At 45.1% G+C, this 22206-nt stretch overlaps 1 pseudogene; it reads right to left on the bottom strand.

The window, feature by feature from the left end:
- Positions 1-400: 400 nt before the first annotated feature.
- LOC138102802 (uncharacterized) lies at positions 401-19699 on the bottom strand (annotated as a pseudogene).
- Positions 19700-22206: the final 2507 nt, after the last annotated feature.

The following is a 22206-nucleotide window of genomic DNA, read 5'->3' as shown; positions in this document are numbered from 1 at the left end:
CCCGGGGTGGATTTTTTGGATCCACCACCACACGCCCCTGGAGCCAGGCTAGTGGGGGTCTCCTTCGGATATCTCTCCGTCACTCGCCACTGAAACAGGCTAGCCAGCTCTGTTGCCACAATTATAGTCTATTAGCAAATTAAACAAACCCCGCCATGTGCGCAGTAATTCCAGCACTGGCGGATCCCCAGATGGAAACTCGCGCCAGAGCACACAGCTGACTTCTTGCCACAGCCTGAATTCCAGGGCGGTGTCTGCGTTCGGGGACATGCCATGCAGAGCAGCCCAGTCTATTAGCTCACAGAGGGAATTCTCATAAATGCAGGCATTCATTAAACTGAAAACACCTTTCCAGACTGATAGCACAGCGTCAGTTTTTAAGCCACTGTTCACCATTCTCTCAGTCCCGTCGGACATCCCGGTCTGGGGGAGGTGGGGAGGGAACAGCGTACCTCTAAAGAATTTCGGCTTGGTTTGCAGCGTGCAGGACACATCGGGGTTCACGAAATATTACTGTATCCCGCAGCCGTAGGGAGGTGTCATGGGTTAGCTAGCATAGTTTCGGAAGTGATGTTCTCGCAAATGGGTGCTTACAGCTTCCCCCATGACCTGACAGAACCTATCAGCTAGCCAGTTTGAATATGGACAATTCTTTAAGCCACTTAAAATTGCGACCGCCTCTGTGATACACACTTAAGAAAAGACAAACCCCCCCCACAGCTCTCTCTCGTTTCCAGTGCTGGGACAGGTGGCTGCGGGCCCCATGCGGGGGCCAGTGGGCCCTGCCCAGGCCCTGCTTGGGCCAGGCCGGGCCGGGCCACGGCCATCCTGGAGCCAATGGGCCCTGTTCCACCTGTGGAACCACCCCACAGCAGGGCTGTGGGCAGCCGGAGTGGCTCGGCTCTCCCCCCACCTCCACTTCAATAAGCCACATTCCAGCCGCAAGGCCGAGGTGAGATTAACCCTTTTAGTGCTGTGAAGAGCTGAAAACCTGAGGGAAGAGAAAGAGGAGATGCTTAAAGCTGAAATTCTGTTGTGAAGCTATGATATGTCAGAGTATCCCGTTGTAATCTCATGAAGATATGGGGGATGGAGTGTTCAGTTCAACTTGTAAGCAAAAGCACCTGTGCTGAGATAGGCAGATGCTGACGCAGCTGTAATTTCATGAGAAGTTTGGACAGGGAGAGATGGAAGCGATGAGGACTTTTGCTCCAAATGGGAAAGGAGAAAGCCTCAGTTCCTAGAGATGCTCCCAGAGATAGTCCTAAAGATGAAGATGAGGAAGACCCTTTGCTCCCAGGGAAGGAGAAGGGCCTCTGTTCTTAGAGATGAAATGCTCCCAGAGATGGGTGAAGAGAACTTTTGTTTCTGAACGGGTCAACCTTAAAATTGTACCCCAAAAACTTCAAGAGTGGACCCTCGAAAGCAGTTGTGGGAAAAGCTGCAAGTCGGGGGAAGGGACTCACATGTGAGCAGAGAGACCTCTTCCTAAATGGACTGAACAAGGTTATTATGGAAGTGGTAAACAGACTGAACATCTCAAGGGTTGTCTTTTTACATTGTCAGTGGGAGAAGGGAGGAAGGTGGGGGGAGGAGAAGAGTTCTGAAGGTGTGGTATAATTTTTTTTTTCCTTCTTTTAGGTCTGTTAATAAACTTCTTTATATTCTTTCAAGTTTGGTGCCTGCTTTGTGTTTCTCCTAATTCTTATCTCACAGAAGGTAAACAGTAATGAGTATCTTGGACCAAACCACTACACTAAATTGGTGTTTCTGCCCGGTTACAAACCCAACCCGCTACAGGAGGAGAGGAGAGATATCCAGCAGGCAGGAATTGTGCAGCAAGATTGATTTATTTAATTATTTTACAAACTCTTTTACAGACTTTTTTCTTCATAGTCTAATTGGACAAAGGATCAGCCACCCATTGGGGTGATTGGCTAAAATTCTAAAACATCCATTGTCAAAATATTTTTCTACTGTACCATAAACATGGATTTGCAAGGCTGCAGGTGTTCATAGTTTTTAGAACTCTGCTACTATCTTCCTGAGAGAGAAAAGTATCTCACGGGCTTAGAAAGAAGCAGGAAAATTTCTTGTTAACAGCATTTTTGTATCCACAGAATTGGACAGTTGCAAAAGCAGTAATACATAGAGTGAAGAGAAGCATACAACAGCTGGGACCAGACTGTAAGGATAATGTATGGTTTTGGGATATACCAACTTGAGTTGTCGCCTCTTTAATTACACCTGGGGTGGCGGCAGCAAAAGCATTAGGAGATTTAACTAAATTAGGGTCTTGGGCTGTGAAGCAGTTAAACATAACATCAGATATTATTACGCAATTGCTTATGGATGTAGATAGCGTAAGACATGCTGTATTACAAAACAGAGCTGCAATTGATTTTTTGCTTTTAGTGCAGGGACATGGGTGTGAGGAGCTTGAGGGAATGTGTTGTATGAACTTATCTGACCATTCAGTATCAATTCATAAGAAGCTGCAGGAGTTGAGTGACAACATGAAGAAGTTGACTGTAGGCAGTTCAGGCCTTGATGAGTGGCTAAAAGGCTGGGGCATAACCAGATGGTTATTAGATATTTGTAAGCAAGGCATTGTAATTGTAGGCTTTGTACTAATTATTTTATTAAATGTTCCTTATGTAATGAGAGGGGTGTCTGGCACGATTGACAAAGCTATGAAGAAGGTTTGGCTGGTTCAAGAAAAGAAAGGGGGAATTGTAGAGATGTATTTGGAGGAAAACAGTTACATCATGAACCAGCCATACGAGAGTATAGAGTAAGCACGTAGCCAAGTATCAAAGGTCACCGGGAGGAGAGGAAAAGAGGAAGAACATCGATTGCTTCACTAAGAAATGAGGAAGAAAGCCAAGAACAGCTGGATACGCGGGAAGTACACCAGAAACTAACTGGACCAATAGAAATATTGCTGAGTTGCATGATTGCCTCGTGCAAAAGGACTTGAACCAATCAGTAAGAGCGTGATTGTGTGAATAGACAGAAAAATTGTATATAAGGGATAGACAAAAGCAATAAAGTGGCTTCTGCTTGATTCATATTGAATCGTGTGGAGTCCATTGTTTTGTCTCCTCATCCCACAGGCAAAAGTCCTCCCCAAACTGCTGCAATGTGGGTCGTTCTCCCACAGGGTGCAGTCCTTCCAGGACAGGCGGCTCCAGTGTGGGCTTCTCTCTCCATGGGTCTCCCATGGGGTCACAGCCTCCTCTCAGGCATCCACCTGCTCTGGCATGGGGGTCCTCCACAGGCTGCAGGTAGATCTCTGCATCCCCATGGATCTCCATGAGCTGCAGGGGGACAGCCTGCCTCACCATGGTCTTCACCACGGGCTAAAGACACATCTCAGCTCCAGTGCCTGGAGCATCTCCTCCCCCTCCTTCTCTACTGACCTTGGTGTCTGCATAGTTGTTCTTCTCACATGTTCTCACTCCTGCTTTTCTCTGGCCGCAATTACAACTGCACAACTTTTTTTCTTTCTTCTTAAATATGTTATCACAGAGGCATTACCACCATTTCTAACTGGCCATGATGCCTTGGGCTTTAACTTTTATATTTTTCAAATCCTGTACTGCTTTGTGTGCAACTCTGAAGTTTCTTGTAGCCTGTAATTTCTGCTCTCTCATGCTACGTAGACATAACAAAGCCTCTCCAGGCTTGCCCTTCAAGGACACCCAGACCGTCCTAGGCCCAAAAAGTATAAACCAAAAGCCTCTAAAGGGGGGCAAGCTGAGGGGAATTACATAATTAAACTGAAGCTTTAATTGGAGAATTAACCCTGATATGCAAATGAACCAAACCTATAAAAGTGTGAAGAACTCATGACCTGTCATGCATCTTGGGGTCCATCTTGGCAATAGCCTCTGGCTCCCCAGGGGGTACCTTTGAAGGCCTTTCAAATAAATACCTACCTTTATTCCCTTACTCCTGTCTAGTTTCTGTTTGTAGGTGGTCTCTCAAGGCATCAGTTCTTTGGCACCACCAGAAGGGACAACAAGGCTTCCGAAAATCCTCTGGGACTCAGAAAGATCCAGCTCAGCTCCCCTCCTTCTGCCAGCACCCGGGGGGGGGGGGGGGGGGGGGCAGTTGCTACAGTCCAGGAGGCAGAGGAGCCCCAAGAGCCCAGAAAATTCTCCAGGTCCAGCACAGAGGCATGTGAGTAAATGAATAAAGGTGGTATTCTGTTAGCACCTGGGTTGGGTGTTAAGAGATCTCTTACAGTTTGTTTAGGGGCTCAAGAGAGTCCACAAGGGTCTCAACTCCAGTTGGAACACCTTTGTTTGCTAGATGCTTGTGAGAAGCTTGTCAGGGAACTCGTGATGAGTCCCAGGGGATTCCCTCTGTCAGTTTGTTCCTGCCTTGTGAAAGGTTTAGAATTGAAGCCACTGTCCATCGGTACATAGCCAGGTGGTGCTGTGGCTTGGGGTCTTGAAACATATTTCCAGCCACATTTGAAACCCCGGGGTTGTGAGTTCCAATCCTGCCTTCTCTAGTTTTCTTTCTTTGCTTAGTAGCGTGTTTTATAGATCGCTTTGCTTTATTTTTGTGAATTTTCTGTTTATAAGCATAAAACCATGGGCTGTAATATTTCTCATATGGAGAATGAAATACCGCAGAGCTGCCCTTTGAGGCATGTCCTAAAAAAATGGGGGAGGTTAACTGGTGGAGATAAAGCCCTTACAAAAGCAGAATTAATTTGGCTTTCCACAGTGATCTAGCCAGTTCATAGTTAGATAACCAGCAAAGGTGGCCCCAATTTGGAAGCCTAGATTGTTGGAGTCAAAGCTTCTCGGGACCCAGGCCCAGAGGAAAGCCAAAGTACAGGGGTTGAATTAAAACCTTTGGATAAGCTGAGATACATGAAGTCACACCAAAGTGAAATAGAAATATAGATTTTTAACTTTTAGTAGAAATATATGCTAAGTGCTTTAAACATTGAAAAGCTGCAGCAGAGAACTTAAACACAGTTTTTATTGCAGCAGTGTTATCTTTTCACAGAATTTCTTTACTTGAGACAAAATATAGCTAGAACTATACTGTTCACAGTTTTTAGATAGAGTGTTCACATAAACAGTAAGAGCTGATAGAAACTATATACGCAAATCTGTGTTGATGCCATGAAGATTTTTGCCTTTTCTTTTATACCCGTTATACCTTTTTACAACTTCTGTATTCCTAGTGCTTATTGCCTACATTCTTGGACTTGTTTGTCAAGCTGAGAGACTAAACATTTTAGAAGCTTCGTAGCTAGAGATCAGTGTGCCCCAGACCCCAAGGTCCTCTCCAGAACACATTCTGTAAACCAAGATAGAACCATCCAGGGGAAGGCTCCTTGGGGAGGGGGGCTCACTTGAGCCTCTCATTGGGGAATCTTTGATAGATATGCTAATTAGTAAAACCTATAATGTTATACCCAATGTTGGGGAGGGGGGAGAGACATAGATAGACTCGGCGGGGTGCATCTCGATGCATATGACCTGGACGTGTACACCTAAGGATCCTTAAAATAAACACCAAGGTAAAATCCCTTTTCCCCTTCTAACCGTGTATGACTCTTGATTTTAAGACCAGAAAAAGGCATCAGTGTGATACATATGTAACACTCGTGTAAGATTTACAACTGTTAGAATTAGACCAGGATAGGTTAAGAAAAGGAAAACTAGAATCACATGTTAATCTTATTGGTCAATTAACAAATATAATCCACACTTCTGTAAGAAAAAAAGAAGAACTAGAATTAGAAGAAGCTGTTTGCTTCTTGCTGTCTGCCTGCTGCTGCTGCTGTTGCTGCTTAGCCTTATGATGTAACCCCTTCGAACTCTGCCTTCAAGAAAGCTATGAGACTATGAAATAAAGAATTTAGCAGAACGGCAGCCTACTTTGCTCTCTCACCCTCGTCCCAAAAGGAAGGGTATCCCATCAAAAGCTCAACACTAGATGAAAAATTAATATCAAGTTTAATATCAAGCCTTCAAAAACACCACTGCTTCTTAGAAATCGAGTATGCAAGACTTTTTAGTTATAGCCCAGTTACAAGAATCAAAGAAGCATATACTGCTTTAAAAGAAAAAAGAGAAAAAGAATAAGAAGTCTATGTTGGACGTGACAAATGGGGAGGACGTGGAGATAGATCTAATAGCTCCTGCCTTGAGAATGGGTCCTCCCCCTCTTCTTTCTCAGCCGATGGGGGTATTGCAGATGGGGGGGGGGGGGGGGAGGAGGGGAGGAGAGACAGCTTTGGATGGGTCCCTGCCAGTGAAAAAGGAGAAGGTGGAGGCTGTGAGAAATGAGACAACTCTTAGTTAAAAAAAAAATTAAAATAATTTATTGAAAACAGAAAAATGGAAAAATTACAGAAATTAGAAAAATATAAAAATTTGGGATCCTATGGCTCAATAGATGGTATGCCCCCGGAGCACAGGGATTTTAGATCTTCTGGCTGAAACAGCTCTGCACCTCAGAGAAAAAGGACTTGCAGTGCTAGGCTGGCTTTTGGCTGGTCCAAAAGCAAAAAAATTACTAAAGGCTCCTTAAGAGGAGTAGGCTTTCCCAGCACTGACATCCACCACAGCTAGGCTGGAGAGAGAAAAGGGGCATGGCTCTGGCTGCCTCATTGTTTTATAGTGCCTTTGCTCCGCCCCAGTCCGCCCACAGCCCGCCCACAGCCCACCCCTTCGGTTTAAAGTGATTGGTGCTTTCCCTTTGACAGATCATCTCCATCCACCACTGGCTCATCGTTGTCAGAGGGGTGGTACTAGTTGAGATAAGGGTGCTACAATGCCTTCATTAAAATTCAGGTTGCAATAGAGCTTGCCTACAGGGTAATGGCTATGGGGCTAAAAATAGCTGCTGGCTGTTAGAACTGGGGTTTTTGAAATTTGCCTTGGAACCAAAGTACAAGTAAAAACACCTAAAAAAAGTATTAAAATACATCCAATACATCTTAAAACACTTGTAAAAGTATACAATAAACACAGGAAAGATAACTCTTATGGTGTACAAGTGGTTTGAAGTTTGAAAAGGGAGCATTAAGTTGGGAATTTTAACTGGGGAATTTTTAACTGGGAAGGGTGCAACTCTCTTAATAAACTACTTTGAACAATTGAAAACACTGATAATGGAACTTGATTTTTGTGCCTGGGCTGATGGGTTAATTTTAACATTCAGTTTAAAAATCTTTAACTCAAAATTAATTAATTAAAGCACTTAATATGCAAAGACCAAGCACAAATAGGGATTTCATGTATGACAGAGGCGGACTGGCTGCCCCTGCCCCCTCCTGCGGACCCGGGAGACCTCCCGGCAGCGACTCGGGCTGCGATTCTGGCCAATGTAGCAGGCCATCCCCTACAACCACTGCTGCTGCAGCCAAGCAGGGACCCAGCTCTGGCAGGGCCACATCTGAAGGAAGAGGGGGACTGGCTGTGGCAGCTCTGGGTGATGTTTGCATCTTCAGTGACTTCAGCCCAGAAGCCGCAGGCTGTCTCCCCTCTCCCCTCCGGTCCCTCCGGGGGGGGGGGAGGGACTGAGGGGAGAGGACAGCCAGCATGTGTAGCCTACGGCACCACCCTTAGAGGTGGAGCTGGGAGGCAGGGCTTTCCACCGGGGGGGTGGGGAGGGAACCTCCCACAGGGGAGGCAACGCTGCGTGCCTGGATAGCGGTTCAGCGGATGACGTCAACAGACTGAGCCAAGTCCTTTCGGTAAAGGAAGCTGATGGTAGGAGTTACCGATTAGTGCAAAATTTAAAGGTAATTAGCAGAATTACAGAGGCCATACACCCAGTGGTAGCAAACCCTTATACACTTTTGACCACACTGACAGATGAATTTGGGTGGTTTACTGTTGTAGACCTGAAAGATGCCTTTTTCTGCATTCCTGTACATAAAAAGAGCCAAGAGCTTTTTGCTTCTGAGTTGGAAAATCCCGAAACAGAGAGGAAAAGTCAGCTTACTTAGACAGTCCTAACCCAGGGTTTCAAGAATAGCCCAACAATATTTGGAAAACAGCTAGCAAAAGGAATTAGAAGATTGGAGGAGACGAGCCAGGAAGGGTTATCCTTCAGTGTGTTGATGACATCTTGATTTCAGCTAAGACCAGAGATGACTGCATCCAATTCACTCTAAGCTTGTTAAACTTTTTGGGACAGAGTGGATACAGAGTTTCCAAAGACAAAGCACAGATCACCAAGGAATCAGTAGTTTACTTGGGACTTGAGATCTTCCGTGGACACCAACAGCTCAGCAAAGAATGGAAAGAAGCCATCTGCCAGCTTCCAGAGCCCCACTCTGTGAGAGAGATGCAAGCTTTTCTGGGAATGGTAGATTGGTGACATTTCTGGATAGCAAATTATGGGTTGTTGGTGAAATGCTTGTATGGAGCAATAAAAGCAGCTGAAAATGGCATTATAATTTGGACTGAAAGCACAAGGGCTGCATTTAAACAGCTGAAACACTTTAAGCTCCAGCACTGGGCTTACCAGACTTGACTAAGCCTTTTGAACTTTTTACACATGAAAGACTTAATGTGGCACTGGGCATATTAGCACAGCTATAGGAGAAAGTTTCACGAAGGATGTCTGGACTTCAGGTGGCTCTCTTGAAAGCTGTTTATTGCATAGGTGAAGTTACAGCATTTCAGGGAGTGGGTATCCAGAGCCAGCCCTACAGCTGCCAGCTCCAGCTGTAGGCATACCTGAAGCCGCTTTCTGTTCAAGTTACAAAGCATTTTATACTTTTCTTTGCAGAGTATCTTAACACATAGCAACCAATAAGCACCATACACAATACCTTTACATTTGCCTATTGCCTATCATAACTACTACCATCACCATATTATAGTCATTATTATCCAATCACAAGAGTAAGTAAGTTACAATTTAAGCTTACAGTGGAAAATTCTCAGACCTCTCTTTTTCTTCCTACATCAACATTTCTTGTTTGCCTGCCATATCTCTCTTTTTGGTAAAGACATGTTTTCTATTTACTTATGCTCTTCTTGAGACTTATTTACTCCATGAAAAACATGTCTTTGTTTGTAGTCACATACCTTTGCCCTAATCATAAAAATCTCCTTCCAACTCATCTCCAACCTTTGCCTTCTCAGTTACTCAGTGGTCAGTGTTTCAGCAAAACATCTTTTACTCTATATCAAAACTTGCTTTCATTTCTATCTCATCCCCAGTTTCTACAGTCACAGATCTTTCTGCCAAGCCTAAATACCTGTGAAACTTCCCAACAAACTTTCATCCTCCCCAACACACAGTGCCTCGGATGCCAACAGAGGGCTGTGGCCTAGTTTTCCAAACAGCTAGACAATGTTAGCCAAGAGTGGCCTGGGTGTTTGAAAGCCGTGGCAACTACTGTTATCTTGATTCAAGAGGCCTGGAAACTCACCCTTGGACAACACATTGTAGTGTATGTGCCACATGCAGTAGCAGCAGTACTGGAACAGAAAGGAGGACGTTGGCTGTCCGGCAAGTGAATACTTAAATATCAGTCACTGCTGTTAGAACAGGATGATGTTACCCTGAAAACAACTTCTGTTGTTAACCCTGCCATGTTTCTGTCCTCTACCTTAACTGATGATGTGCCTCAGCATGACTACAGGCAATCGAGGAGGTCTATTCCAGCAGACCAGACCTGAAGGACGTGCCCCTAGGAAATCCAGACTGGGAGCTGTTTAGAGGTGGGAGCAGCTTCATGAGAAATGGTAAACTAATGACAGGTTATACAGTAACCACTGAGGACAAGGTGATCGAGGTGAAGGCCCTGCTAGCAGATGTGTCATCGCAGAAAGCTGAACTGATTGCACTGACAAGGGCCTGTCTTGGGGTGACCTTATGACGTGTATCCCATATCGCTGCCTATGCCCAGAAATTAATTCTTGTGCCTTTCTATGCCTCTAAACTGAGCCTGAGAGGGGGAAGAAAAAAGTGAGCAAAACTTTTTCAAAGCAGTTTGCAGCTTGTTCAAGGTCACACACAGATAGCAATTGGTTTTCCCAGCTGCGGCAGGGGAGGGAGGAGGCATCCGGCTTGCTGCTCCCGGGACAGTTTTTGGGTCAGTGGTTCAGCTGCTTTTTCTCCGGAGAGACTGAGAGTTGAATTTTTCCTTCCCTGGAATTTTAGATTTTCCCCCTTTTCTACTGGACTGCTTGATTGCTTTAACATCAGAACACATCGGGAGGACTTTCCACCGGGCACAGAGGGCCTGGCCGTGGGCCAAGCCCCAGCTCCGAGGAGACCAAAGGGAGGACTCTAACACTTTCCCAGGTTTTTCCTCCACAGTGAAAGATTTTATTATTTAGCATTATTTTCCTTTTCCCATGTGTTTGTTAAATAAATAGTTTTATCTCCTTCACTTTCCTTCGAGGAAAATTTTTTTTTTTTCCCGAACCTGGTGGGGGAGGGGTGGTTGTGCCTTCCCTCAGAGGATATATATCTAAATTTGGCCAAACCAGAACAAATTTAGTGGCCCCCAATGTAGGGCTCGAAGGAAAGTGAAAAACCTGCGATAATTACATTTTGGTTTGAATTTACTTATTCTGTGTCCGGGTAAAATAGCCATCATGTTGGTTGAGCTCATAACGTTTCTCTGGCTTGATATATTCATGTATTTCTGGTCTGTAGGGTTGTTTAAGGTACTAGTGCCATCCTGGTCCCTAGGCTTATTTGCCTATCCACTGATGCCTTTTCCTGGTCTTAAAATCAAGAGTCATACACGGTTAGAAGGGGAAAAGGGATTTTACCTTGGTGTTTACTTTAAGGATCCTTAGGTGCACACATCCAGGTCATATGCATCAAGATGCACCCCACTGAGTCTATCTCTGTGTCTCTCTGTTTCTCTCCCCAACATTGGGTATAACATTATAGGTTTTACTAATTAGCATATCTATCAAAGATTCCCCAATGAGAGGCTCAAGTGAGCCCCCCCCCACCCCCCCACAAGGAGCCTTCCCCTGGATGGTTCTATCTTGGTTTACAGAATGTGTTCTGGAGAGGACCTTGGTGTCTGGGGCACACTGATCTCTAGCTACGAAGCTTCTAAAATGTTTAGTCTCTTAGCTTGACAAACAAGTCCAAGAATGTAGGCAATAAGCACTAGGAATACAGAAGTTGTAAAAAGGTATAACAGGGGTATAAAAGTAAAGGCAAAAATCTTCATGGCATCATTTCCCCCCTTTTAGAGACTAACAAAACTCTATCTTGTCTAGACTTTACTCTACTCTACTTTACTCTACTCTATTTTTACCCGCAGAACCAGTTTACACAACTGTCTGCTCCCCAGGAAATTACACAGATAATAACTACAATTACAACTATTATGAATATTTCTTTTACCCAGGTCCAGTTTGGTAACCATGAGGTGAGGGTATCAAAAATATGATCAAATTTTAAAGTGTTATTTCTAGAAGCCACTTCATGCAGAATTTGAGTTCCCTTCCAAATTTTATCCAAATCTTTCTTAATTTTTCTATTAAAATGCTAATTAATGGCCAGTGACCCTTCCCATCTAGGGGCGGTAACTGAGTACAGATCTAGCAATTGCTCATATTAAGAATTTTGGACACATTTTGGACCACAGTCTTATGCAAATCATGGGGTGAACCCTGAACCATGGTTACCAGTTGGGCAAACAGCAAACATGTAAAAAACAGTTTAGACTGCATCTTTCTGATTTGTATCAGTCTCTGTCTTCTTGGTGATTTCGGGAGCAGAAGCTTTCTTCACCCTGGAGTAGTGAATCCACGGTCCCTTGCCAGCAACCTTGACCGCAGTAAAAGTGGTCAGCAAAATTTGGAATGGTCCCTTCCACTTGGCTTGAAAGGGGTCACTGCCCCACCACTTGATGTAGACCCAGTCTCCAGGCTGGAATGGATGAGCAGGTGTGTCCAATCCTATTGGTTTGGGTAACACGACGAATCTCTGGAGCTTCTGCAAAGTGGAACTCAGAGCCATTAAATATTTCTGCAAATCATTTTTACCTCTCATATGAATTTCCCCTGGGATATGTGGAACCTGGTATGGCCTGCCATATAATATTTCATAGGGACTGATGTTGTCCCTTCGCCTTGGCTGTATGCAGACCCTCAGCAAGGCTATAGGCAGGGCTTGAACCCATGTCATGGATGTCTCTTGACAAATCTTGCAAATCTGGGTTTTGAGGGTCCTGTTCATGCATTAAACTTTGCCACTTGCCTGGGGCCTGTATGGTGTGTGCAGGTCCCAGGTAAGTCCCAAAATCTTGCTAACTTCCCCAACCACCGTTGCAACAAAATGTGGTCCCCTATCTGATGACATTCCCAAAGGAACCCCAAATCTTGGTATTATATGATTGAGCAAAGCTTTCACTACTTCTTTTGCTGTGTTGGTGGGACAGGGGAAAGCCTCAGGCCATCCACTGAAGGTGTCAACCAGTACTAGTATATACCTTCATCCCTCTTTGCGTGGCATCTCAGCAAAATCTATTTGCCAATAATCTCCTGGGAGATCTCCTGTCTTTGTCACTCCTAACACAACTCACCTGCTTGCGTCAGGGTTGTTTTTACAGCAGGTTTCACACTTGCTTGTTACAGATTGCACAATATCAGTCATTCCTCTCCCTATCACTACTTTCCTCAAATGTTTTAAAAGATTTTCTGTTCCCCAATGGGTACTTTCATGCTCTCGTTGGGCTATTTCCCGAAGGATCAGGGGTGGAACTACGACTTGTCCTACCAGGGTAACAGCCCACCCACCTTCTTTGATTTCAGCCTTAGGGAACTTAATTAATTTGTGATCCCTCTGATCGTTTTTTGGGGTAAATGATGACAAATCTATCTCTTTTTGTGGTACCACTGCAAAAATGCCTTTTTCTGCAATCCCCCTGGTTGTTTCATCAGCAAAACGATTTCCCAGTTCAGGGGCTGTTTTCCCTTTTTGATGACCCTTGCAATGCATGATGGCCACTTCCGTAGGCTTCCAAATGCTCTGTAAAAGTGCAAGAATCTGTTTAGCATGCTTAACTTCATTACCTTGAGCAGTCAGCAGGCTACGTTCCTTCCAAATAGCTCCGTGGGCATGCACAACACTGAAGGCATATTTGGAATCAGTCCATATGTTCACCTCCTTCCCCTCACTCAGTTCTAGAGCTCTCGTTAGTGCAATGAGTTCAGCTTTCTGTGATGATACATCTGGAGGCAAGGCTTTTGCGTCAATGATTTTATCTGAGGTGGTTACAGCGTAACCGGTCATCCTCCTACCGTTTCTCATGAAGCTGCTCCCATCAGTGTACAATTCCCTGTCTGGATCCTTCAAAGGAACATCTTTCAGGTCTGGTCTGCTGGAATAAGTTTCCTCTATTGTCTGTAAACAATCATGCTCAGGCACACTGTTAAGTAACGTGGATGATAAAAACATTGCAGGTTTTACCACAGAAGTTGTCTTTAGAGTCTCCAAGGTGCTGTGCCAGTACCCCCAGAGCAACATTCAGTAGCTCATGTGTAAAGAGTTCAAAAGGTTTAGTCAAGTCCAGCAGCCCCAGAGCTGGGGCTGACATCAAGGAATCTTTCAGCTGTTTAAATGCAGCCCTGGCATTCTCTGTCCACATAATTGTCCCCTTTTCAGCTGCTTTAAGGACCTCATATAAAGGTCGCACCAGTATACCATAGTTTGATATCCACAGGCGACACCAACCTACCATTCCCAGGAAGGCGTGCATCTCCCTTATGGTATGGGGCTCTGGAAGTCGACAGATAGCTTCCTTCCATTCTCTGCTGAGTTGTCGATGTCCACGGAAAATTTCCAGGCCCAGGTATACTACTGTTCCCCTGGCAACCTGTGCCTTCTCTTTCGAGACCCGATACCAACTTTGGCCCAAAAAGTTCAACAGACTTACAGTGAGCTTCATGCAGTCATCTCGTGTTTTAGCTGCTATCAAGATGTCATCAACATACTGGAGAACCGCTCCTCCTGGTTCTTGTTTCCTCCAGTCCTCAAGCTCCTTTGCCCGCTCGTTTCCGAATGTGGTCGGGCTGTTTTTGAATCTTTGTGGTAAAATTGTCCAGGTGAGCTGTGTCTTCCTCCCTGTTTCAGGATGTCCTGGGTTGAGGTGTATTCTATTACCATCCTCATGAGCAGTGGAAATCAGGTGGGGCAGTGTTTCCTTGCCTCCTCCCCCCAGACTATCTTGCTGTTAATGGCCCATCATTGTCCTGCTGCATGACTCAGAGATAACTCCCTCCAGACTATCTTCTGTTAACGAGCTTAATCAACACTTGGCCTCACGAATAATTACCCTATTGTGAGATGCTCCACCCAGAGGGAGGAACCAAGCATCCCACCGTGGATATAATCTGGGACTCTGAGCACCAGAGACACTCTCTTTCCACTGGATTTCCAGAGGACAGGAGCCCCACAGCCACCACTGGACTTTCTGAGGAAGAGCAGACCCCTTCTACTACAGGATCACCACTTCAGAGCACTGCGACCACCACTCTTCCTAACAGGGACTCAGGTTGTATCTTGACTCTCAGTGTTTTCTTTTACTTTCTTTCCCTTTTCTTTAATTTCCATTAAATTGTTATTCTGACTTGGTGCCTCCCACTGGTTTGTTTTCAAACTAGCACAGAGGATTCTCCCACTCAAAAGCAAAGAGTTCTTGGCTATTCTTATGCACAGGAATACAGAAAAAGGCATCCTTGAGATCTAAAACAGTGAACCACCCTAATTCATTCGTTAGTGTTGTCAAAAGTGTATAAGGATTCACTACCACTGGGTGTATGTCCTCTGTTATCTTGTTGATTTCCCTCAAATCCTGTACCAACCTGTAGCTTTTACCATCAGCTTTCTTTACTGGCAAAATTAGTGTGTTGTACCTGGATTCACACTCCACTAACAACATAAATTTGAGAAACTTTTCAATCACAGGTACCAATCCCTTACGAGCTTCTAATTTCAGAGGATATTGTCTTTGCCTTACTGGTGTAGCCCCTGCTTTGAGTGTGATACTCAGAGGTTCAGCTTTTTTGGATCTGCCAGGAGAATCATTGGCCCACACTATTTGAATGACAGCCTCTTCAAATTCTTTGGGAATTCTTCCATGGCATTCCTGTACAAGTATAGCAGCTGCTTCGATAATTTTAGATTCTGGGATTATAACTTTCACTCCCCCTTCCTTTGAAAACTTAATTTCTGCTTCCAATTTTTCCAATAAATCTCTGCCTAACAATGGCAGTGGGGAATTTGGCATATACAGGAACTGGTGAGTGACCCAGTGTTTTCCCAATTTAAATTTTAAAGGTTGGAAAAAAGGCCTTGTTTCACTTTCCCCTGTAGCTCCGATCACATCCACAGTATCTTGACTCAGTGTACATTTTAAAGTATTTAACACAGAATATGTTGCCCCTTTATCAACCAGAAATTCAACATCATCATTCCCCAGCTTAGCTACAACCGAAGGCTCTGCTGGGGTAGTTACCTTCGGTCCCCGTCAGTCCGTATTTACAGTTAGTTCCGAAACTGGAGGCTTCTTTTCTGCTCGTGATGGACACTCATTTTTCCCGTGCCCCCATTTTTTGCAAATTGCGCATTGGTCCTCAGATAGGGGAAAAGGGGGATCCCTTTTTGATGTCTCAGATGACTTTTCCTTATCATACTTCTTCTTGTAGTGGGGTTTATGATGTTTATCTTTGTCTGCTAAGTCCCTGTTCTGGTATACCTTCCAGGCTACAGTCAACAATTTACTTATATCTGGTGGCCCATCTATCTTTTGCAGCTTTTTCTTTATGTCATTAGCAGATTGACCTATAAACAGGTAAGCCAGGTGGATCTGCTGCTCAGGTGAGTCAGGGTGTAAGGGTAGTGTATTTTTGTGCAGCCTCTTTAAGCCTATTTAGAAACTCTGCGGGGGTCTCATTTGGATTTTGTTTGATCTCATACAACCTAGCCCAATTCACTGCTTTAGGAACGGCACATTTTAACGCAACAACCTCCCATTTTTGGTATCGCTTCAGCTTTTCCATCTGTTCTGGGACATTAGGATCCCAGTTAGGGTTTGCTAGGAGATAGATATCCCTTGAAGACTCCCAGTTGCAATTTGAGTTTCTAAAGAAGATATAGCAGCTTTGTTGACCATTTCTCTCTCTGTTTTATCCAATAATTCATCTAGCATAACATTTAGATCACCCCAATCTGGGTTTTGAGCTTTTATGGACATTTCTACACCCATAGCTACTCTCTCTGGGTTGTCCCTGTACTTCCCAATTGAGTTTTTCCACTGCTGTAATTCTCCGAGAGGAAATGGTGCTTTTATATAAATAACTCCTTGATTTCCCACAGCCTGTCTCAGAGGTGCTTCTAATACAAGTTCTTCTCCCTCCCCCTTTATCTATTTTGGACCTTGTGTGTTTAGCGACGGGACTGACTTCTCTCATAGCTTCTCGGGCTATCCTGCCCCTTCTTCTACCACCCTCCCCGTGGGAACCATCTGTATCGGAATCATCCCATTCGCTTTTAATCGAAATTGGTTCATTGGTTTTAAAACTTGTTGCAGGCAAATGTTGATCAGGAACTGTCTCGCTCTTTGCGGCGGTGGAGGGGTAGGGAGGCAGGGGCTGCAAGCAGGTTCTCCCGTCCCTAGCTCTGCAAGAGCCGCCTGAGTCGGGGCCATCCCATCTGCCCTCAGCTTTAACACTGCCTGTGCTGCAGGGTGGGGAGAGCGAGCAGCTCCTCCTGTCTCTGGCTCGGAAACTTGCGGTTCTCTGTATTGGGGAATGCCGCCGCAATTGCCCGTGTCCATTTCTACCTTCACTTCTGTGTTCAGGGTACTCGGGGAAAGGCGGCCAGCCTGCCCCTTCCCCTCCCCCTTCCCCGTCTCTGCCTCTGGAAAGGTCAGGGGGCGGCGGCCAATCCACCCCTTCCCTGCCTCTGGAAAAGTCAGGGGGCGGTGGCCAATCCGCATCTCTCCTACCTCTGCGCCTGCCCTCTGCCCCTGATGAGGCTGGGGGTGGGGGGGCCCCGCGCCCCTCCTCCAGCTTGGAGCCGGCCGCCTGCTCCCTCCCCTGCCCCCGCTCGGACAGCGGCGGGGACAGTGGCGGCGGTGGTGGGCGAGCCACTGCTCCCCCATCCCCCGCCCCCACCTGTACGGGCTGCCCCGGCGGTGGAGTCGGTGGCGGCGGTGGTGGGCGAGCCACTGCTCCCCCATCCCCCGCCCCCACTTGTGTGGGCCACCTCGCCGGCGGAGGCGGGGGCAGAGCCACCGCTCCCCTACCCCCCCCGTGCGGGCTGCCCCGGCGGTTGAACCGGGGGGGGAGACACCCCCCCCCCGGTGCGCAAAGCTGGTGCTACCATATCTGTATCTGTCATATCAATTTCTCTGTCCGTATTAGTATACGAGTCAGCTTGCTGCGGCTTTTTCTTTCCCTTTCTCCTCCTTAAAGTCATTTCCATATTACTTTTGTCTACTACATATGCTTCTTCCCTGTTCAAATACATAGTAAAAAGTTCTGCATATCTTAGTTCATCAAACTTACGTAATGATCTCAGTTTTACCATCAGGTCAGTAATGATGTTCCTTTCCAAACTCCCATAGTGAGGCCAATTTCCTTGACTTAATTTTAAAGTCGGCCAAACCCGTGTGGACAGTCTGATCAATTCTCGGGTGTCCAAAGTAGTTTTTCGCCCTGTCAGCCATCTCCAGTGTTTTATTATCAGCTCTAATTGAAAAGCGGAAAGGACTCCACTACTAGAATAAGTAGTAAAGTAGGTATGCTTTATTCCAGCGCTGGGACGCACGGGGGATCGCTCCTCCAAAATCATGCGTGCCGACAGCTGCATTCAGCTCGGTATTTATCGGGTTACATGTTCCATATTCATTAAGTTTCCTAACAAACTCATACATATTCATCACCTAACCCCGCCCAGCTTTGCTTCGTATTATAATGAACTCAAAAGTCCTTTACATCCGCATAGCGCTTGCGCAGTGTTGTTTGGTGGTTGTGGTAGGGGTCTCCCGGGGGGTCTTGTGATGAAGTCAGGGGAGTCTTCCTCGTCCTGAACTTTTCACCTTTCTCTCCTGCGCATGCTCTTTTATACCTTTGGCCTGGGTTTAAGCTTTGGTACTGGTTTGAGCTAGTTTTGGGGAGGGCAGGATGTCTGTCTGAGGCTCCCGCTGGTCTTATCAGCAGTCTCTTATCTTTTTTCTTCCTGCTCTGGTATGCTGACCAAGCTAGATGCATTATTCCTGACAAATGAATTCTTCTGCTCCCCATCCCCCTGATTCAGTCCCCCCTTTTCTAAAGAGTTAGTAAATTCTTTTACTAATACTTAAATTCTTTTCCTAATGAATTTTTTGGTAGGCATCTCTTAATGTTTTTCCGTGTGCATTTGACAAAGTAGTTAGGACTGATAGCCTTTTTAGTACTCTATAGTTCCAAATAAGTAACGCGATAGACAGCGCGAGGCAGGTACTAACCAAGGTTAATAAGACAATTATGGGGTGACATAACATATTTAGGATACCAGTTGTGGTAGGTGACCACCCGAAAAGTGAGTCCCACCAGTTATGGCTTGCGTCTTGTTTTACTCTTTGCAAGATTCTGCTGATTTCTTGTGTGTCATAATGGACGGTGACTAAGGTCTTTTCCCCGTTTCTTTGGATTTCTCTCAAAATCTCCATGAGGTTCTGATGCTTTACTAATTGCTTTACTAATGTTAGGTCCATCCCAATAGGTGTGGGTAGCAATTTATGGTAAATGGTATAGTTAGATCTTATTAATTGATGAGATACGACTGGTGCTAAATACGAAAAGTCACACCCAACAATCTTGGCAAAATTACAAATACAAAAATTGGAGTGATTCCTGGCAGTTACATTTATAACATTGTCATCTATCATCATCGAAGTGCAGGTAGTTCTTAAGCACACACAGCCTTGACTAATATATACAAGTACAGTTTTTGGTGAAGTGTCTGGGTGGATCTCAAAGTGACATATGCCTTGTTCTGTATCAAGACATATGTCTCTGGTATCAAGTGTATTACTTTCACAGATAAATCCTTGTTGTTCCCGTGTAATGCAAGATTCTAAATTTACCGTTTACCATTTTTCTCCTACCATCCGAGCCCATACTCTATGTTCAGAGGGGTAGAAAACTGTCCCTTTATGGTTTAATCCCAATGCGACAATAGGATGAATTACATAAACTGTGGCATTCTGTATCGTAAGGACAAAGGCAGTAGCTATGTTAGTCATTGGGTCATAGGTGAAATTTACCAAGGTCCACCAGGATTGGAGCTTTCTTTCTAATTTAGTAGCATTGTTCCAAACAGCCTCTCGGATCTCAATAGGAAATACACCTTCATTACCTTCTCTTATGATTAAGGAAGCTGTGGACTGCATCCATAATTGAGCTTGTATGCAGCTAAGGGCTAATGAGACATTGTCCTGAGCTGTGCCAAGTGTGTTTAATATCAGTTCGTGGTCCAGGTTGCTGATTTTCTCAAGGTCTGGGAGTATTTTTGAGACTTGCCACTGGCTGTTTCCTAATGCTAATAGGGAAGACTGTAGGGGTTGTTTTAATTTGGTCAGGTCACTGGTCGCTGTGGCCAATTTATTCATCAGTATCTCTGAATCAATCCCATTTATAACTCCCAGTCCTGTTCCTAGTATGCCAGTCAGGTCTCTCTGCATCCTGCCCTTGAGGGGGGTTTGCTTTTGCAGCCAGGCTGTCCACCCTTCAAGGGATGTTTGAATTAAAGGGGAACAGGCTGGTTGGATTTCAGAAATGTTAATTTGCATTAGTAGTTCTACACGCTTAAGAGACCATTCTGGGTTAAACAGTAGTAATTGTTGGCATGTGTTCCTTACTACATAAGGGCCAATCTCATAAACCTTTGGCTCAGATTTAAGTGGTGTGACCTGGGTTTGGATCTGATTGCCAGAGTAGGTCGTAGTAGGCCTAGCCATGGCATTTATCTGGAATTTGAATGAGAGCCCATTACTGCCTTGGCCCCAAAGACAAACCACTTCAACAGTCTGTACTAATGTAAAATTATACCAACAATCTGCTTCACTTGAGTAACTACAGATTTCACGGTGTTTGTCTGTAGGAGTAGTTGAGACACTGATTTGGGTTGCTTTTCTGTGAGTAGTCCCGTTAATCATTCGGCATCCAATCTTGATTTTTTCTCCTACAGTCCCCTGGAGCTGCCAAGTTCTTTGTTTTTCCCATTCTTGCTTTGTATACACTTGGTTTCCGTGCATGACTACAGTCAACAGGTTTAAATTTTTTAAATCAGAATATTTCCCCATGAGTCCAGTAACCCGCATAAAGGCTTGAGACCATATGTCTTCTCTCCTATGAATAACTTCCCTGCTGAAGGCTACAATTATAACTGTGAGAAAAACAATTTTCTGGGTTATACTTGCGTGCCACCCTAACATTTTCATTTTGTTCGGGTAAACTTCAATTTCAGTTCATCATCCCCAGGGGTCACTTTCCAAGGGGTCTCTGGAGCCTTCTTTACTCGGGTATGGTGAATCCAGGCACTCTGTTCTCTGATCTTAATCGCGGTGTAAGTGGTGAGGAGCACCTGGAATGGTCCTTCTCACTGTGGTTCCAGAGTCTTTTCTGTAAGAGACTTAACATATACATAATCTCCAGGCTGAATGCCATGTACAGGACCGTCCAAGCCTCGACTTCGAGTTCCAGCCACGTTTTCCAATTTCTCTAAGCTGTTTATCTAAAGCAATCATGTAGGTGGTTAGCGTTTCTTCCCCTATTTGGGTAGATATTCCTTTCTGTACCCCATATGGTCTCCCATAAAGTATTTCAAAGGGACTTAGCTTCTCTTTAATTCTGGGCTTGGTCCGAATTCGTAACAATGCAAGTGGAAGAGATTGGGGCCAGGGTAGGTTAGCTTCTTGCCCTAATCTCACAATTTGCTGTTTAATCAAATGGTTCATTTTCTCTACTTGGCCACTCGACTGGGGATGGTATGGAGTATGGAGTTCCCAGTCTATGCCTAAATGTCGGCTAGTTTGTTGCACCACCCTTGAAATAAAATGTGGTCCCCTATCTGAGGACATTGTGGCTGGAACTCTAAAGCGCGGTATTATTTCTTGTAGTAACACCTTGGTTACTTCTCGAGCCTTAGCGGTCCTAGTAGGAAAAGCTTCTGGCCATCCTGAAAAAGTATCTGTTAGCACTAATAAATATCGATACCCCCCTTGTCTTGGAAGTTCTGTGAAATCAATTTGCCACTGCTGTCCCGGCCCATGGCCTCTCCCAATCTGGCCCATTTTTGGTTTGGGGGTATTTTTGGGATTAGTCTGGAGGCAAAGGTTGCACTGTCGGGTTACTTGCATAACAGTTTTGTATAAGTTTCTGGCGATAATTTTCTCAATTAAGTAGTTATATAAGGCATTTGTTCCCCAGTGTGTTTTCTGGTGTTCCTCTCTAACTACGGCCCATAGCAAATGAGAGGGAATAACTACTTTTCCTCCTGCAGTGATAGCCCATCCCTCTTGGTTAAATGTTCCCTTTTCATCTTTAATCAATTTCTTGTCTTTTTTATTATATGTTGGCTTACCCTCTAGGGAAAGTTGTCCATCTGGGATCAAGGCTCCAGTTGTTGTTACTTCACCTTTTGCTGCTTCTTTTGCCTCTCTGTCCGCCAGTTCATTCCCTTCTTCCAATTCTGAGCTCACCTTTTGATGCGCCCTTATGTGCATGATTGCTACCTTCTCAGGTAGCTGGACTGCTTCCAACAGCCACATTATTTCTCGTGCATGTTTGATGTTCTTTCCATGCGATTTTAACAGTCCTCTTTCTTTCCAAATGGCCCCGTGTGCGTGCACAACTCCAAACACATACCTTGAGTCTGTATAGATGTTTATTTTCTTTCCTTTTGCCATCTCTAAGGCACGGGTTAGGGCGATTATTTCAGCCTTTTGTGCAGAGGTGTTTGTTGGCAGAGGTCCGGATTCTATCACCTCCTGGCAGGTGGTAACTGCATACCCAGCATGTCGCTTTCCACTGATGATGTAGCTGCTCCCATCAGTAAACCAGGTCTCTGCGTTGTCTAAAGGGATATCCTTTAGATCCGGGCGGCTGGAGTAGGTGGCTTCGATAGTCTCCAGGCAATCATGATGTACCGGTTCCCCTTGATTTCCACTGAGAAAGGAAGCTGGGTTGA

The sequence above is a fragment of the Aphelocoma coerulescens genome (genome assembly GCF_041296385.1).
Source record: "Aphelocoma coerulescens isolate FSJ_1873_10779 chromosome W unlocalized genomic scaffold, UR_Acoe_1.0 ChrW_unloc_scaf_2, whole genome shotgun sequence".
NCBI classification, from domain to species: Eukaryota; Metazoa; Chordata; class Aves; order Passeriformes; family Corvidae; genus Aphelocoma; species Aphelocoma coerulescens.
Note: the sequence above shows the minus strand (reverse complement) of the source record. Positions and strands in the feature narration are given on the sequence as shown.